General features: G+C 47.1%; 2 long non-coding RNA genes across 4 annotated transcripts; one reads left to right on the top strand and one right to left on the bottom strand.

Moving 5' to 3' along the window:
• Positions 1–5409: 5409 nt before the first annotated feature.
• LOC308474243 lies at positions 5410–18975 on the bottom strand. 3 transcript variants are annotated; one of them, XR_013984607.1, is made up of 3 exons: positions 18860–18975; positions 8312–8462; positions 5410–5567 (listed from the first exon to the last, which is right to left on the bottom strand). It is a non-coding gene; the product is annotated as an uncharacterized lncRNA (long non-coding RNA). The 3 variants fall into 3 exon arrangements; XR_013984608.1 differs by lacking the exon at positions 18860–18975 and adding an exon at positions 10176–10247; XR_013984609.1 differs by lacking the exon at positions 18860–18975 and adding an exon at positions 9146–9970.
• Positions 12891–15920, top strand: LOC308474417. The gene is made up of 2 exons (XR_013984714.1): positions 12891–13217; positions 14043–15920. It is a non-coding gene; the product is annotated as an uncharacterized lncRNA (long non-coding RNA).
• Positions 18976–19057: the final 82 nt, after the last annotated feature.

The raw sequence follows: 19057 nt of genomic DNA, 5'->3' as shown, positions 1-19057 counted from the left end.
TCAGGGAAGTTGCACGGGCTTGACCTTTGCAGTTTTTGCTGTAATAAAAGAAAAGGCTGCTTTTGCCACGTTTTGCTGGTCAGCCTTGATGAGCAACGATTCTGCCCTGCCCCCAGAGGGAGTCATCAACCCTATATGCAACAGCAGATTTGGTATTTCCACAGCGTTGTGAGGTCAGTGTGAGCAACTAGGTTACACATCTCGCATGCACGAAGCAAGAGCCTGCAATGACTGGACACTGCCCTGCAGCGAGGAATTTGGGGCTGTGTGACTGGACACTGCCCTGCAGTGAGGAAATTTTTTTGGGGGGGGTGACTGGACACTGCCCTGCAGTGAGGAATTTGGGGGGGGGGGTGACTGGACACTGCCCTGCAGCGAGGAATTAGGGGTGTGTGTGTGTGCAAGGACTGGTTCACACAGCACTGAGAATGTGACTCCCTGCAGCTGATACTTAGAAAAGATTAACCGTCTGCCAACAGTTTGCTGTTGAAAGTTAGAAGAGACATTGCTGTGAGAATGGAATTATGGTCTGAAATATACTCAGAGTCGCAAAGTGATTTCATGCTCTTTATTCAGCTCATAGTGGTGAGGAGGAATGAATGAATGTCCCCTCACAGTATCTGCTTTATATACATTATTTACACAATGGGCTGCACATGATTGGCTAATTCTGGAATTCTACTGTAAGCCAATCAGGTTGTGGATTCACTTCTATCTGGAGCAGGATTGGGTGGTTCCTGCCAACCAATCATACTGCTGCATTGTTCTAGGACCAATCAGACTGCTGCATTCTGAATCCTATTGTTCTAGGACCAATCAGACTGCTGCCTTTTGGATCCTATTGTTCTAGGACCAATCAGACTGCTACAGTTTGGATCCTATTCAACTCAGTACATAACACCCCTCCCCTCTAAGTTCCAGTCCTGCCCGGGAGGTCGCATTCATAGTCCTCAAGGTATGCCGGCGGCCTACGTGTGCGTTGTGGCCTGGGGTGTTCCCTGGTCCGGGCTCCGGGTTCTGGCTCGTGTTCCAAGGATGCTGGCTGTGATGCGGCTGTTTGGTCTGGTGCAACCGGCTCGCTCAGTCGTGGTTCTGGTTCCGGTGTCCTTTCGGCCTCACGGGTCCTCTCTGTATTTACTGATTCTGCCTCTCCTGCTGGCCCCTCCTGCTCTATGGGCCTCACTGCCCCGCTGTTCCCTTGGGACTCCTCTGACCTGTCCTCCTCCTGGTTTTCTCCCGGGAATCGTCGCCGTATCTGGTCGCAGTGGCGGCGCCAGCATTGCCCCCCATCCGTTAGCACCTCGTACGACACGGGGCCAGTGACCCTGGTGATTGTGGCGGGTACCCATGCTGGGCCTGCCCCAAAATTCTTTGCGTACACTGGGTCCTGGGCCTCGAAGGTCCGGGGGTTCCTGCCTTCCCCCACCACTACCTCATCCTGAGCTCTATCGGGGTGAAGGCGGTCCAATCTGATTGCAAGGCGCCGACCCATTAGTAGTTCAGCGGGGCTCCGGCCAGTCGTTGAGCTGGGGGTGCTGTGCTGTGCAAGTTCAGTCTTGCTCTTGGGCGCTGGGGCATCACAAATGGCCCGTACCTTGTCCCCAGTCGGGTGGACCCCTTCTGCGTCCACCATAAATCCCAGAAAGTCCACCTGAGGCACTCCTAGTAGACATTTTTCCCGCTTCACCTTGAGACCCGCCGTCTGGAAACGGTGCAGAACGGTGCGGAGGCGGTCCTCAAACTCCTCTGGTGTGGGGCCGGCAATCAACACATCATCGAAGAAGGGGGTGACGCCAGGAATCCCTTTAAGGAGAGAGTCCATTATATTCTGGAATATGCCTGGTGCCACGCTGACACCGAATTGCAGCCGCTTTACCCTGAACGCTCCTCTGTGCGTCACAATCGTCTGTGCCTCTGCTGTGGCCTCATCTACTGGCAGCTGTTGATATGCTTGGGCCAAGTCCAGCTTGCCAAAAATTTTCGACCCAGCCAGGGTGGCAAGGACATGGCTGACCACTGGCACTGGGTATGCGTGGGCCGTGAGGGCCTTGTTTATGGTACATTTGTAGTCTGCGCAGATGCGGACCGAACCATTAGGCTTGACGGGTGTGACGATTGGGGTTTCCCAGGGAGCATTAGGCACCGGCTCCAGCACTCCTTGCTCTACGAGTCGGTCCAATTCCTCGTCTATACGGGGTTTCAAGGCGAACGGGACCCGGCGGGCCTTGAGCCTGACCGGTCGTACTGCGGGGTCAAGCTGTAGCGCAATGGGGGGGCCCGTATACTGTCCCAATTTCCCATCGAAAACCCCTGGAAATTCCTTGCATATGGCGTCCACGTCCACTTGTAAGCTAGTGTGGTTCACCCCGGTGACAGCTAGCCCCAGTGGTCCAAACCATGCCAATCCCAGTAAGCTAATGTAGGGGCCCTTGACCACAAGCAAGTCCAGTTGCCGCGTCCGCCCTCGGTATTGCACCCTGAAGGTCCCCACCCCCATTGTGGGGACCTTACGTTTCTGGAAGTCCCGGAGGGTGAATGGGGCCGGCCTGAGTTTGGGACCCCCAGTGGGACACAGTTTCCTTAAGGTCCTTGCCGAGATTATGGATAGAGTTGAACCCGTGTCAAGCTCCATGCGGCATGGGGCCCCCTCTATCTGTACCTCTACATAAATTTTCTCTACGTTGGGGTGGGGCAACTGGTATACCTGGAAGTCCGTGAGCTCCGTCGAGTTGCCTTGGTGCGTTGGGCCCCGGGACCTGGGGCTCTTGGATTGGTCATCTGATGCCTGGTGTCGGGTGGGCCGAGCCCGACACACCCGGGCGATGTGTCCCGATTTTCGGCACTGCCTGCACTCTGCGTTGCGGAAACGGCAGGTCCTCCTCTCGTGACTCTCCCCGCAGCTTGCGCAGTTCCCTCCTTCTCGTCGAGGCAGCTGTGGTCTGTGCGCTGCTTGAGTGCGCTGCTGTACTCGGTGCACCTCCTCCCTGTCGGATCCTGAGTCGTCGGTGAGGTCTTCATGGTGGACCCTCGGTTGGGATGGCAGGCTCGGCCGTGCCTCTTGGGTCGACCTCTCGGCAGCTTCTGTTGCCAGGGCCTCCTCCAGAGCGACCTGGAACGTTAGGTCCTTCTTAGCGTAGAGGCGCCGTTGCAGCTTCTCATCCTTCAGGCCACCGACGAGGCGGTCACGAAGCATGTTCTCCAGCTCTGAGAAGTTGCAGAACCGGGCGGCTTGGCGGAGAGAGGTCACAAACCCAGTTATGGTTTCCCCAGGGGCTTGCCGCTTTGCGTAGAAGGCATTTCGACGAGCCACCACTGAGGGCTGCGGCGAAAAGTGCCCCTTCAGCTGTTCCATTATTGTTTTGTATGGAACAGTAGCGACGTCTTCAGGCGCAAGGAGAGCCCGGGCGATTTCAAACGTCTCCTCTCCGCAGACGCTGAAGAATATCGCCCTCTTCTTGGCGTCTTCTTCGTCGGTGACCCCTTTGGCTTCTAGGAGGAAGGTGAAACGGGAGGCGTACGCTTCCCAGTCTCCAGATGCTGGGTTGAATGGCGAGAAGCTGCTGTTGGCTGCCATTCTGAGTTCCTTGTGCCCCGGAGCTGAAGCCTGGATACACGGTGCGAGGCAGCGGTGCGGCAGTTGGCGGTGCTGCGGTGCTGTGTGTGGCAGTCAGCTCAGCGGGATCCCACCTTCGTCGCCAGTGAAATATACTCAGAGTCGCAAAGTGATTTCATGCTCTTTATTCAGCTCATAGTGGTGAGGAGGAATGAATGAATGTCCCCTCACAGTATCTGCTTTATATACATTATTTACACAATGGGCTGCACATGATTGGCTAATTCTGGAATTCTACTGTAAGCCAATCAGGTTGTGGATTCACTTCTATCTGGAGCAGGATTGGGTGGTTCCTGCCAACCAATCATACTGCTGCATTGTTCTAGGACCAATCAGACTGCTGCATTCTGAATCCTATTGTTCTAGGACCAATCAGACTGCTGCCTTTTGGATCCTATTGTTCTAGGACCAATCAGACTGCTACAGTTTGGATCCTATTCAACTCAGTACATAACATGGTCTATAGGCCAGGGTGGCAACCTGGGCTGTACTGCCTTGGTGAGAGGACAGGAATCGGAGATCATGTACCAGAGTTGAGCAGAAGTGACTCTGAGGATGGGTGAGGCCAAAACCAAAAGTTGGGTGGGCCACCCCTCTTCTCTCTTTCTGTCTCCCCCCTTCATCATCCATCCCCAGATCCAACCATTCATACTCAAGAGACAATTATCCATCCTGTTCACACAGAAGCAGTCTGAGGCATGAGCAGTTTGGCCTGGAGTTGATCAGTCCTTGACTACTCGGTAGCTGCAAGCCTCAATTGTGAAATTTGGTGAACATCTTTGAACAATTATGAAAGCTCTTCATATACATATATTACTCCCTTTTTCAGGAGAATAGTGCTATCGGTGTTAGCCAAGTCCTTTGTGTCCAGAAGTAGTGCATGCCATCAGCGAGAATTGCACCCATGATCATCTGTACCCATGATCTGTATCTGAGCGCCAAACTATACATTACAGAAGGCATATGGAAGTTATAGCCCTCTAAATGTTGTTGGTCTTCAGTTCCCATCAGCTTCAACCAGCATGGCTAATGGTCAGGATCTGGGATAATGGGAGTTGTCATCCAGCAGCATTTGAAGAGCACCAGGTTCCTGATTTTCCCATCCACCACAAGGATCCCACCAAAACTCCCCCCAGGAGCTGCTATTTACCCCCAAGGTGCTGTTTGCAGCTGGAGGGGCATTATTGAAAGGAATAGGAAACTCTTCCCTGACTAGACTGCCAACAACACCATTTTCTTTAAAATAAAAGTGGCCCAGTTAAGCTTTCTAAAAAGCATGAAGCTTTCTAAAAAGCATGAATAACATAGATTTGTCCGAGTGTCCCAAGTATAGCTGAACTGCTCTTACTGGAGAGAATGCTGGACTACATGAAAATCTGACCTGAACGTGCATGATCATTTTAATGCCAAGTTAATGTGCTTTTTGGAAAAGGCTAAATTTAAAAAAATTAACAAATCGGTATTTATTTTAAAGGCTAGTTGTGCTGGCTGCAGTTTTGGATTACCTTTCCCACTGTGATTCGCTATGATGGCATTTATGTATGATATTTCTCATCTCCTGACTTCCATCTATGGTGGAACGCAAGGTGGCATATGTCAGTTTCCCAAGAGGTCTTGTGCAAGGCTGCTGCTTCATATGCCAACTTTGGGTTGGGGTTGAGCAAGTCCTCTGTTAATGTTGAACTGCTAGAGGATGAATGAAGTCCGGGTGGTACTAACATAGGAGCTGTAGTTCAGTTAATTTGTGCAGCTGCTCATATGTACAAAATCTACTGCATGTGCCCAAAGGATGATAGTTGTTTTAAATGCCTTCTCTTTTGTTCAGAGAGGTTGCTTCATGATGTAAACTGAGTACAGCTGGTCGGCGGTTGAGCTTGCGGTTAACAGCCAGAGCAGTTCCAGTAACATTTGAGTCCCAGCCCTCATCCTGTTGCCTCTGCGTGCAGGTGTTTCCCTTCAAAGGTGAAAGCAGCTTATTTAGATTCCAAAAAGGGGATGGATACTCAGAACATAAACAGAGGCTCCTGGATCAGGCCAGTGGCCCATCGAGTCCAGCATCCTGTTCTCAGAGGGGTCAACCTACAAGCCAGGACCACATCGCAAGAGAACTCTTCTCTCCTGTTTCCAGCAACTGGTATTCAGAAGTATTACTGCCTCCTGACTGCTGAGGCAGAACATGACTATCATGGCTTGTAGACATCAAGGTAAAAGGTAGAAAGGTAAAGGACCCTAGCGGTTAACACCACACTGAGAAGCATATGTTTTCCCTTAAAAAAAATCTTCAGCATCCAGCCTGGGAATGAGTTCTGTATAACTCAGAAGTTTGCACATGGTATTGTGAGCATTAGTTGCTCTCAATAAAGCTATTGATTTTCCTGGGAGAGGGGGAGGTAAAGGACCCCTGGCCAGTTATTAAAGGTAAAGGGACCCCTTGACAACGGTCCAGTTGTGATCGACTCTGGGGTTGCGGCGCTCATCTCGCTTTATTGGCCGAGGGAGCCGGCGTACAGATTCCGGGTAATGTGGACAGCATGACTAAGCCACTTCTGGCGAACCAGAGCAGCACACGGAAACGCTAAGTCCAGTCAAAAGCAACTATGGGCATGTGGTGCTCATCTCGCTTTCAGGCCAAGGGAGCCGGCATTTGTCCACAGACAGCTTTCTGGGTCATGTGGTCAACATGATTAAACCGCTTCTGGTGCAGTGGGACACCGTGATGGAAACCAGAGCACAAGGAAACGCTGTTTTACCTTCCCACCACAGCAGTACCTATTTATCTACTTGCACTGGCCTGCTTTCATGAGAGCCAGAGAGCCAGTGTGGTGTAGTGGTTAAGAGCGGTAGTCTCGTAATCTGGGGAACCGGGTTCGAGTCTCCACTCCTCCACATGCAGCTGCTGGGTGACCTTGGGCCAGTCACACTTCTTTGAAGTCTCTTAGCCCCACTCACCTCACAGAGTGTTTGTTGTGGGGGAGGAAGGGAAAGGAGAATGTTAGCCGCTTTGAGACTCCTTAAAGGGAGTGAAAGGCGGGATATCAAATCCAAACTCCTCTTCTTCTTCTTCTTCTTCAAACTGCTAGGTTGGCAGGAGCTGGGACAGAGCAACGGGAGCTCACTCCTGGCTGTTGAGGCAGAACACAACTATCATGGCTAGTAGATATAAGTAGCCTTATTTGCCATCTATTTGTCCAGGCCTCTGTTAAAGCCATCCAAGATGGTGGACTTCACTGCCTCTTGCGCAAGTGAGTCCTATAGTTTAAGTGCCGTGTGCAGAAGTAATTTATTTCCTCTGTCCTGAATCTTGCAGTCTTGGTTGTTTTACCAGTTTTAGTGTTAATGAGAGCAGGAGAAAAACTTTCCTTTATCCCTTTCCTCCATGCCGTGCATAATTTTACAAACTGTTATCATGTTGCCTCTTCCTCACCTTTTCTTTAAACCATAGGTAGGCAAACTAAGGCCTGGAGGCCGGATCCGGCCCAATCGCCTTCTAAATCCAGCCCATGGACGGTCCGGGAATCAGTGTGTTTTTACATGAGTAGAATGTGTGCTTTTATTTAAAATGCATCTCTGGGTTATTTGTGGGGCATAGGAATTTGTTCATATATTTTTTTCAAAATATAGTCTGGCCCGCCACAAGGTCTGAGGGACAGTGGAACGGTCCCCTGTTGAAAAAGTTTGCTGACCCCTGCTTTAAACTAAAAAAGCCTAGAATGCTGCAACTTGTCTTCATAAGGGCGTCACACCACCCACTTGATAATTTTGCTTGTCCTTTTTGGAAACTTTTCTTGTGGTGTTTCCCTCACCCCTATGAAATATTCCCCAGCCTCTTCAGCTCTCTGTACCTCCTGATCTGCAAAAGCACCACAGGAGGACTTAGCCCACAACATCTTCTCCTAAGCTTTAATTTGAAATTTGGGGAGCCAGGGAGGCTGACTACCAAGTGGCATAAGATTTTGTTTTAAGGCCTCCCCTAAAAAAACTGGATTAAACACAGCACTATAAATGTGATTCTTAACAGGCTCAGGGATAACCCTCAGTGAGCCCTGGCTTAAATAATACCTTGAATGGTTTTACAGCTATAGAGTTGCTGAGAATCGACATCTTTTGCGAACGTTTCAAAGGGGCGAGTGCATTTCTATTTCTTTCCTTGTTGTCGTGTTCTCTCTTAATGAGCTCCCTCCTTGCACTTGCTGAACAACTCAACAGCTACTTGCAGCCACTGTTTTCTCTCTTGCATCCAGTGCCGCTAATCAAGCCACTTACGCTCCTAGACTCGACAGCAAATCATTTCAGCAATTACTACCCAAGAACAATAAAATGCTACTGTTTTTTTCCCCTGGTGTCATTAGCGTGTCCCAGACATTGTGTTCTCCTGCTTTGACGTGCAGTAATAGTCCCGTCCAAATGCATTGCCCGCCGCATTGCAGCTTCCCAGCTGTGCCAGCTTCCTAGCCACAATGGCTTCTCCCTCCTCGGAGACGCTGTTAATTTTCAATTGGAGCCCTCCAATCCGCTCCTGCTACTTGGGGAGTTGCTGTTTAGCCTGTGATTTGCCTAATTTAGTATTCTAATTACTGAATTGGCTGGGCAGCCATCTGTCTGCTACGTGAAGTTCCTTGCAGCCCCATTCCGAGTATGAGGCCAGTGAAGTTGTAGGGAATACTGAAGACCCATTTAGTCTCTGTAAGGAAAACAAACCTTTGGAGTGTTGTCAACAAATCCAGAAAGGGTGGCTTCCTCTTAAGTTTCAGGAGCTCTTGACCTTTCTTCTGGGCTCAGGTTGGTCAAATTGTCTCTGTCTTCTGCACAGGGTGCCCACCATCACATTGCCAAAAAGGAGAATTTGTTCCTGGTAAAAGAGGACAAAAGAGGGGAATATTTGCATATAATTTGCATATGCTAATGTATATGTATACATGCATATTTCAATGTAATTACTGTAATTTAAACATCATTCAGCCCTGACACTGAGGTCCAGCACCAAGGGCCTTTTGGTGGTCCTCACACTACAAGAAGTGAAGCTACAGGGAACCAGGCAGAGGGCCTTCTCAGTAGTGGCACCCACCCTGTGGAACACCCTCCCATCAGATGCCAAGGAGATGAGTAACTATATAACCTTTAGAAGACATCTGAAGGCAGCCCTGTATAGGGAAGCTTTTTAATGTGTAATGCTTTATTATGATTTTATATATGTTGGAAGGTGCCCAGAGTGGCAGGGGAAACCCAGTCAGGTGGGTGGCATAATATTGTAGTTCTTATTCAATAGTAAATAATAACAACAACAGCAACAACAACAACAACAAGTCAAAAGCCAAACCATTGGCACTTTCAAAGTGCTCAGTATTAAAAGCATGTATTTGTCTGGCACTGGAATCTACGGTACTTGGATCCCACTGACTTCACAAGGTATCCTATATTTGAAGCTGTATATATCAAAGTGCAGTTAGGGCCAGCCTTTGTGATGCCCTGAATGGAGTTCCATTCTGTCTTTGGCTGTTGAGTCTTCATCCCTGAACTCTGTAGTCTTCTTACCACTGCTGCAACTATCATTGAAGATCCATGGAAGTCCAGATTAGTCTCTTCCAGTTGCCAGGTGCTTCTTCATTTGCCTTCTTCAGCCCTCTGCTCAGCTCCTCTGTAGAGCTAGCACTTGGAAGCAAGTGCTCCACTTGCCCAATGGCTGGGCCAGCTGTGGCATTTAGATATTGTAGCAATGGAAACTCGGAATGAGATGTTGGGAAATTAAAATAAAACCTCAGTGTTATGAAAACTAACCAAATGATTCAGGCCTAGGAAACTTGCAACATTACAACAGTTGACATTTGGGCCAAAGAAAGAGTCCCAGCCACCTACACCCTGATTTGGATCACTGAAGGTTCTTTTTTCCCCTTCCAGTTCCTCAAAGTTTCTCAAGAGCAGTTCAGACAATTGTGCAACTGAATTATTGTTGACCTGTCTGTTTTTTTCCCTTCAGGTTCATATCTGCTTCAAAACATGTGTTGATGGTTATGTAGGAATCAGATTGGGCCAAGAAGGATTCAGTAGGCTTGCTGTTGCTGGCTGGGTTCAAATCTAGCTTATCAAACATGTATTTGTCAATGTAGACTGTTAAAAGCAGCATTGTGGAAATATTTGATGTATAACACTTATGTAGAAAGTATGGTAAAATATCTAGATTCCCCATAGCCCAAGTTGTGTACATTCCATTCTTTGGAAAAGGATGGAAAGAAACAGGTTCTGTGTTTGAATTCTTCATCCAGCTTCTGTAATCTGAATAAATCACTGCTATCAAGCAAAATTGAAAATATTCAGGGCGACTTCCAATTGCCTTGCCGCTTTCCCCAGGAAACAAATGGCAATTGGGTTTTCTGCAGATTGCTGTTCGTTCCAATTTGGTGCTAAAGAGCAGGTTTTCCAGAGGAAAGCGGCAAGACGAAGGCAAAACTGCTTAGAGCCATGCTTTCTAGGCCCAGGACAAGTAGGAGTATGGCTGAGCCCTCAGTGTGCATAATGCATCTTGCTGTTGGTAGGAACAATATTGAACCTCAGTCTCACCACTCACCCACAGGAAGTACGACTCTGACCTCATCCATGACTGACCTCTGATATATCGCCATCCACTGCTCATATGACTGATGGACTCCAACTCCCATCCTCCCTGATCATTTGCTAGCCTAATTAGGGATGATAGGAGTTGGAGTCCAAGTGCTTCTGGAAGGGCACAAATTTCTTTACCTTGATTTAGATGGATAAATAGGCCAGGTACTAATAATAAGAATAATTATGATGACGATGACAATTGCTGGAAAGGCCAAAGGTTTATTTCAGGCATAGGCAAACTTGGCCCTCCAGATGTTTTGGGACTACAACTTCCATCATCCTTAGCTAACAGGACTGGTGGTCAGGGATGATGGGAGTTGTTGTCCCAAAACATCTGGAGGGCAGAGTTTGTCTATGCCTGGTGTATTTGAATGGCCACAAAAATTGCTCACGAAGATGGCCTTAGCCTTCATTGACTACTCCTGTGATAGAGAGTTATTTTTTTATGATCCTTGAAAACAGGTATCTCAAGCATGCTCAAATTAACTGCTTCAATCCATCAACAGTATAACACAATATATATTACAACTTGAATCAAGCTTGTTTGCTGGGGGTATGTGGTAGCCAAATTCAGGACCCCTGTTCGTTGCAATCACGGAAGATAGGAATATAAGAGCTGTCTTATATGAAGTCTGATCACCAGTCCATCTAGTTCAGTACTGTCTACTCTGACTGGCAATGGCTCTCCGTGGTTTCAGCCAGGGGACATTCTCAGTTTTAGCTGGAGATGTCCAGGATTGAACCAGGAACCTTCTGCATGTAAGGCAGATGCACTACATCTCCAGATAAAATTGAGAATATCCCCTGGCTGAAACCATTGAGAACCATGGCAATATGATAGCCTCCATGTGCAGAAAAACACAAGCTTTCAAATTCCACAGGAGTCTCCATCATTCATCTGTGTTCTAGAAAAGCGTGCATTAAAATATCTGCTTTGTTTCTCTTGCAGGCCCAGTGCTTAAGAGAAGATTTTTTTTATTTTTTTTATTTTAAATAATATTTATTAAGATTTTCCAAAATACAGAAAGTAAGAATTAAAATACAGTCAGAACCTTATTTTCATATATCCACTTTCTGGGACTCCCCCCTTCCCCCACCCCTACCATATTCCTTGTTCATGTTGTTGGCTCCACAAGCTCTCGGTTCTGATTAAAAACTTAATTTGTTTAAACCATTATTCGAATTTAAAATTTCTACATTCCTCATCAATACCCTTAATAAAGAACAAAAAATTTCTTTCCCAGGGCCCACCCCATTTTTATTCCACAATTTCCCTTTTTTTTTAATAATAAAGACACCCCACATAATAGAAATATCAGAAATAAGAAATGAAAGATATAGTAGATAAAGCAAAGCCAATTCAAAAAAAGAAGTTGACAAGCCTTTGGATTTTAGTTCTCCCCCCCTGTCCCCGGTTTAATTTCCCCCTGGCCACCAAACCATGTTATCCGCCTGGAATTCTTACAATCCATAAATCACCTATTTCCCCCAACTCCTTGCTGGCTGTTTTTTGTTTTTTTTTTTTTCCTTTCATAATTATTTTTAAAACACTTAACTTCAGATCTTTAATAAAGCTCCCCCCATTGTTCTTTCCAAGTTGTAGTCCAGTTTCCTCTTGTTCCGCTGCTAAAACGTTCTAATTCAGAAGCTTAGTAAGTCTGCAGGGATTGTTGTTATTCAGGAACAAAAACTTGCGTTCAGTCCCTTCCTTTCTTCAATAGAAAATTCCATTGTCTCCTTTAGCTGAACACCCTGTAGACAAAATATTATTTCCGTTTTGCAGCTTTCCCAGAAGATAACCAGTCCTGTAAAATTCCAATGGTGTTTTTCCACTTACGACCATCTTTGTAATGTCCCGAAACTCCTCTAGGGGGATGTTGTAACTTTGTTTTCTCTAGTCCAAAAGTCCAATTGTTATCCATGTTTTCGCCATTTTGTATCCGAGTTTTAAAAGTTGTAGCAAATTGTAACAAATTTAGCCCGCAAAGTTCTCATAATAAAATCCTCTCCGCTTTCCGACTTTGACAGCTACTTTGACAGCTGTCAAAATCTCCGACTCTTTTCACCAGGCTCTCTCTTCAATCACCCCGGTTCCCAGGGGGGGGGGGTTACGATTCTTCTCCCTCAATTCGTCCTCCAGCACAGTTCTTATGATTCCCCATCGTGGAATTCTTAGTTTTTATCAGCAATACAAATCTTTTTGGACCTTGGTTTCCCCGTCCTTGTCTTGGAAGGTTTACAATAGGGGGGGGGACTGACTTCCTTTTTGGATCCCCCCCCCGCTCGTGTCCAATTCGGAAAGAAATTCTTTTTTTCCTCCTTTTAAACCCAGTTTCCAAATTACTCACGGGTTGTTGTTAAAAAGTCCGAATTTTCAATGGAAGAAGTCAGCGCTCTCCGCCGGATGGCATGCGGCTGCGCTCGGCAGGGATAGCAGAGGACTCAAAGCACCACGCTTCTCCCCGGCACCCGATCCGTAGCCTTTAAAAAGGCTCCTTCACGAGTCGGGAGGGCGCTGGCGGTGCCAGCCGAGTCTCCATGTCCACGGCCCTCGTGGCCGTGGTTTTTAAGGGTCCCCGCATCGCCGGTGCGGTAGGACCCAGCCCCTGCCGAGCAGGCTCCCTCCGGAGCTCGGAGGGAGTCCGCCATTCGGCGATGGCGCCAACCCGGAAGTGCTTAAGAGAAGATTTAAAACAGCCAGCCTGTTTGTTGAAATTTGCAGTTTGCATCACTCGGCTGGCATCGTGCGCAACGTCTGGCTTTGGAAAGCCATAGCAGTGTCTCCCCTTGCATGCTGCCCTTGAACTGCCGCAAGTGTGAGTGGTGACGGCTCAAGCTGGCATTTCACCCACTTGGCTGCGGGAGAGAAGAAAGGGATCATGGGAAAAAACCAGCCTCCAACTGGCTGCTGTCAGATTGGCAGCCGCCTCTCACATTACAGTGAAGGGAGCAATGTTGTAAGCTGCCTTAGGTCCTGCACTGAGAGAAAGGCGGGATATGCAAGGTAATGAAATGAAATGAAAGCAGCAGCCAGGCTAAGTGCACCCTGTCTTGTCCATGGGATCACTGTGGTAACAGTCGGCCCTAAAGGACATTAGAATGATAGATGGGCCATCTACCTTGTGCTCACCTGCTGGAGGTGAGGTTGCAAAATGAATGATGAGAAAATTACAGCTGAGCAAGCCTTGACTCTGCAGGGCGTGGGCAGGGCACATTCCTAGCAGACAAGGGAAATAAATCCAGCCCTTTGGTTATCTCCCCGTGCATAACCCCAACACATATTTCTGCTATGCACTCCACTTCTGGGGTTATGATGTGGGCAAACCCATTGCAGCTTTCCTTCATGTCATGAGATACACACTGCTTTTACTTCCCCTGCTTGTAGATTGCAATGCCATGATCAGCCCTTGCTCCGAGAACAGTCTGGCATAATGGGGAAAGGTTCCTTTGAGCAAAAGCAGAGTGCCATTCTTCCCTCTGAAAATACTCATTTCTAAAAGTTGAGGATCAGAGCTTTAGCTAGGTTGCTTTAGAACCTGAGTACCAAAAGCACCATTGAGATGTAGATCTGACGCACTTCCAGGTGAGGGCTTAATAATAATAATATTATTATTATAATAATTTATTATTATACCCCACCCATCTGGCTGGGTTCCCCCAGCCACTCTGGGCGGCTTCCAACAAAACACAAAAATACAACAACCTATTAAACGTTAAAAGCTTCCCTAAGCAGGGCTGCCTAAACAGGGCATTGTAAATAGACCATTCAGGTATCACACATGGATCATTGGCAGCAGTTTTTAAAAAGCACTTTTTGCGTTTCTCTCAGGGTAAATCTGGATTGGATTTGAAGTGGATTGGAATATAGGCTGGTGTTTTGATGGCAAGGACATGATGTGGGCTCTGCAAAACAAAAAACAAAACACCTTGCGTAGATGAGTAGCACCCATCCCACAATAAACACCTGTCTGAAACTGCCCTTGCTCTTGTAAAAAAAAAGGAGGAAACTGCATCAGCAGGAGATGAAAGAGCAGAGGGGCTTATCAAACAAGAAAAAGCCTACTGGTGCATCAGTGCCTGGGGACAATGATGCAGACACATGTCTGAAGGGCAGGGGTGGGGAGGAAACTCCTTGAATTCTTCAGCAACCTGCCTCATCTCTGCTTCTCCCCCCCCCGCCTCCACTTCTGCCTCTGAGTCTGGACTGCTGTCTACCACAGCCTCTTCCAGCTCACTAAACCCTGTTGCCTCTTCAGCATTCGACACCTCCTGCTCATAGCTGTCAACTTTTCCCTTTTCTTGTGAGGAATCCTATTCGGAATAAGGGAATTTCCCTTAAAAAAAGGGAAAAGTTGACAGCTGTGCTCCTGCTCCCAGTCTGCCTACCTCCCCTCTGTCCACTCAATGCCATCCCACCACCAATCCCTGGCTCTGAGCCTTCTTCTCTTGGAGGTTCCCTCGGGGGTTCCCCAACTGCCTCCCTCCACTCCTCTGCATCCAGCCAGTCTATGACACTGGCATCCCCAGGTACGACTGGGGAAGGCATCCGTCGGAAAACCTGGAGAGCCACAGCCATTTAGTATAGACAGTACTGAGTCAGACGTGGAGAGCACTGTAGTAACACCCAGCTAACTCGGTGTAAGTCAGCTGCCGGTGTTCCCACTCTGTTAACAACTGCCTCCGAAAGTGTTAAGTAAGTGTTCTTTTCAAGCTCTTGTTCCGAACAGTTTATATAGCACACGGTACAAATGAGCAAACATGCTGCTCTAGAGAGGCGACAACTTATCTGGAGGGTGTACATAATCAGGCATTTCAGAAGGAAAAGAATGCAAGTTATTTACCATTAAATCTGTTGCTGCAGGGAAAGATTTCTAAAACCCCTTTGCCAAGCAAGCTCCTTCCCCGCCCCTGAAAGGTTTCTCCAGCTTCAAAACAGCACCAGCTCATTAAAAGGCAGGGCAGCCAGGCTTCCATTGCAGTCTCACACTTTTTCTCTCAGAGTTTGCGGTTTTATATGGGTCTCCCGCAACCCCCACCCCACCCCCACCTCCGTCCCCCAAAGCATCCACTTGACTGCCCAGGAACCTACAGCACCATCGGCTGAGAAAGCTGTGGCAAAGAACAAACTTCCTCGAGTTTGGAGCCCTGGAGGGCAGCCATGTTGAAACTATCATTGTTTCAGCCCATGTCTTTCATTAAAGGCTGCCAGATAAATATTTACAGCTGGTCATGGGAGGAGGCAAGCTGGAGGGACCTCGCCACATTTTTCTTCATTTGACTGCTCATCTGGTGTAGGCTTTTGCATCTATGCAATATTGCATTGAATTTGTCGTTGCTGTTGTCATCTTGGTGCATTAAGAATTGTGAGCTTTCATTTCAAAATAAGCCGTATCTGAATCCCACTGTGTTACCAACATGGCAACGTCTTGTAGAGGTTTTAAGGCATATGCCAGAACATAGTCCTTGGTGTTTAATGAATCACAAATTTCAAGGGAGCTCCTCCCTGCCTGGTTTTGAATTGTGTTACATCTGGTAATCTCCCGCTACCCTGGAAATCTGAGATGCCCTGTGTCAGTGTGGCTTCTGGCCTTGTGGTTCTGCTATGGAATGCCAGGTCAGTCTGAAATATGTTCCTTCATACATCTGACAAAGTGGGCCTTGGTCCACAAAAGCTTATTCTACAATAAATAAATCTGTGAGTCTTTAATCTGTGAGTCTTTAAGGTGCTTTTGGTGTAATGCTTTTTGGTCAGGGTTACCTGACATCAAGGTAGTGTCAGGTGATCACAGTCTCACCAAAACGGCTTCAAGGCTGTGCACCCATGTTAATGGGAGAATCTGAGGTGGATCCAATGCCAGGACACAGCCTTCATTGAGTCCCCGAGAGTCCTGACCACTGATATTGAATGCAGTCTAACCTACTGGTTTAAGCCCAGTTTAACCTACTTTGTCTCTCCATGGATGACATCCTTAGGATGATATATTTATATATTTGTGCATTGCAACAAGTGAGTCTGATTGAGCTGCATTAAAAAAATGGTATTTTGATGTGACTCTGAAGGGAAAGGTTACATGATGGGATGCAGCAGTTTTGGCTTCCTGGCATGGCTCTAACCACAATTTTCAAACCATGCAGCTTTTAGCGAGTCAAAGTGTTCATTGAGCATCAACTGGAATAAAAGAGCTTTGGAGATGTTTAAAAGGAGCCTGAAAAACTGTCATGGAGAATGGGGGAGGTAAAAACAATCCATAATAGACAGCTGGGGATTCAGCATACTGTTTAGGTCTCCTGTCTGTGATATACAACCTACATCTGTCCAAACACAGACCCCCTTCCTTTGCTTGCCGAGATGAATCAACAACAGCTCAGCAATGATCGTTTCCAGCTCACACTGAGGCCTACAGATTAGAACACTCCGGATTCCACGTGTCAAACTGTCTCTCTAGGACTTGGCCTGCGTTGGGTTTCATGGTTTGTTTTTAAAACTCCCTCAGAGATATTCGTATGAAATTGACTTGTGTTAGAAAGTTTATTTGGTTTTGGGATCCAGTAGGCCAAGACAGGGAAAATGGGAGGAAAGGGAAGGCATGCAGGGATCTCTGTCCCACAGCCTTAGGGGAAGGGTAGCTCAGTGGTTGGAGACAGGAGTGCCTGGCGTGCTCTGGTCTATGGGGTCATGAAGAGTCGAACATAACTAAACAACAACAAGCTCAGTGGTTGAGCATCTGCTTTGCTGAGATGCTGAGTTCAATCCCAACATCTCCAGAGAGCCCTATCTGAAACCCTGGAGAGCCTCTGCCAGTCAGTGATGGGGGAACCATATACACCACCTTGAGCTCCTTGGAGGAAAAGGTAGGATAAAAAAGTAATAAGAAATTAAAAAGCAAGCAAGGCAATACAGCATCTCTTTTTCCATTCATGCTTCTGCAGGCAATATTAACCCAAAGCACCCCCTGACACAGCAATTCTTCTGGGATTTAATTACTGGATTGTTTTATTTGTGTGAGAAATTCTTCATTCAGTGGATAAGGAGGAGGATGAATCAAAGAACAGGGTTAAAAGTTGTATAAATATGGACATTTTGCAACTCCCAAGTGCTTGACATTCCAAGTGAAATAATGTTTACAAGGCCTACTATTTGGTATGTGGTTAGATATTTACCTGTGCCATACCAGAACTGTACTGCGTTAACTCCTCCATGGGTCAGCAGGTTGCAGTGTGTTAATTAAAGTGTGTGATGGTGGCAAGGAAGGAAGAATTTCTTGGGGGAAAGGGCTCATGCCACATATGAAAGGAAGAATGATGCTTTGATCTGTTTATTTTAGGAAATATATTGTTTGCTTCACCAGCGCCCATTCTCTTCAAAGGGCCTCAGACTCATTGTCTCAGCAGAAATCTGGAGTTGTTCGTAGTGGATTAACAAAGGATGGATTAAGAAAGCCAGAAAGCCACACAGTGGACTAAATATCTAAGGATGCAGTCAATGGCTGGGTAGATGTGTTGTGTTTTTATTTCCCCTGATTCAGAAATGCTCTTTCCTTGCCTCTCTGTTGAAATCCAGCACCTGTTTTGCCACCTTATGGAGAAGCCAAAATTGTCCGGTCAATGCGCTATATGCATGTTTACTTGGAACTAAACCTCACTTGGTGCAATGGAACTTAGCACATAGTACTAATCTCTGCAACCTTCTTCGAAGGGAGACTTGGCCTGCTGGCCCAATGCAGCCCTCCAGGCCATTCTCTCTGGACCCCAGGATGCTCCCCACACCATGCCCCTCACTAGCCTTGCTCCACACTTCCCTCATTTTCTCCGGTTGGAATGTTTCTTTGAACTGTGATGATGCTTCTTGCGGAACTTGATCGAGAGATTGATGGGTGGCTGCAGCGTAGAAACCGCTGGCTTTTGCGCAGCTGCAATGGAGCCCACTGGACAAAGACAAGAGCGACATGTGCTGCTCCTCTCCCCTTTGCCTCTGACTGCTACCTTGCACTGGCCCCTGGCAGGTTCCCTGCAAGGAAATGCGGCCCTTGTGCTGGAAAGGTCCCCTACAACAGTTTTATGGGTTGGTCCCCCTTGGTATCAGTACAGATGGAGAGTGGGCTATAATAAATATTTTCAAGAATAAGCAAGTGCGCAAATAAATCGCTGCTGAGGTACATCCACAATTGTGAGGTGTCACAAACTGTTACCATTGTTGAAGTAAGGGCAGCGCAATCGCAGCTAAGAAGCTCAAATGATATACAGTGGACCCTCTAGTTACGTACCGCTCTGGATACGTAACTTTTGGGTTACGAACGCGGCAAACCCGGAAGTGTATACCGCACATGTACAGAAGCGGCGCCTTCGGGTTGCGGACGGACTCCCAGAACAAATTTAATTTGTATCCGGAGGGTCCACTGTATATGACTGAAACCCTTCTTTGGAAATTAAACCAATGTCCAGATTTTAACATTCAAAAACTTTACTTACAGAAACATATAGTTATAGATGAATCAAAACATATTTACAGTCAAGCACGAGCTCACAGTCTCTTTTTCTAACTTCCAAACAACTGTATTTTCCTCTTTTTCCAGAGCTCAGCAGTGAGCCTTCTGTATCACAATTAGGCCATGCCTTGCAGCTCATTTGAGAGATAACCACTTTTACCTTCTCCTGCAGCTTTGCTCTCTTTCAAGCAAAGAAGCACTCCAACACTCTATGGAACTTAGCAGTGTTTACAGTGGATTCTAAAACACAGTCATCTTGCTTCACATAGAATGGAGTCTCTCTTTCACTAGATACTTCCCATGTGACCAATGTTAGCCAACCACTTGAGAACTACTGGAGAGAACTTTCTAGAATTCA

This window comes from Podarcis pityusensis (assembly GCF_964106645.2).
Source record: "Podarcis pityusensis genome assembly, chromosome: 3".
NCBI classification, from domain to species: Eukaryota; Metazoa; Chordata; class Lepidosauria; order Squamata; family Lacertidae; genus Podarcis; species Podarcis pityusensis.
The sequence above is the reverse complement of the archived record's forward strand: the minus strand, read 5'-3'. Positions and strand labels throughout refer to the sequence as shown.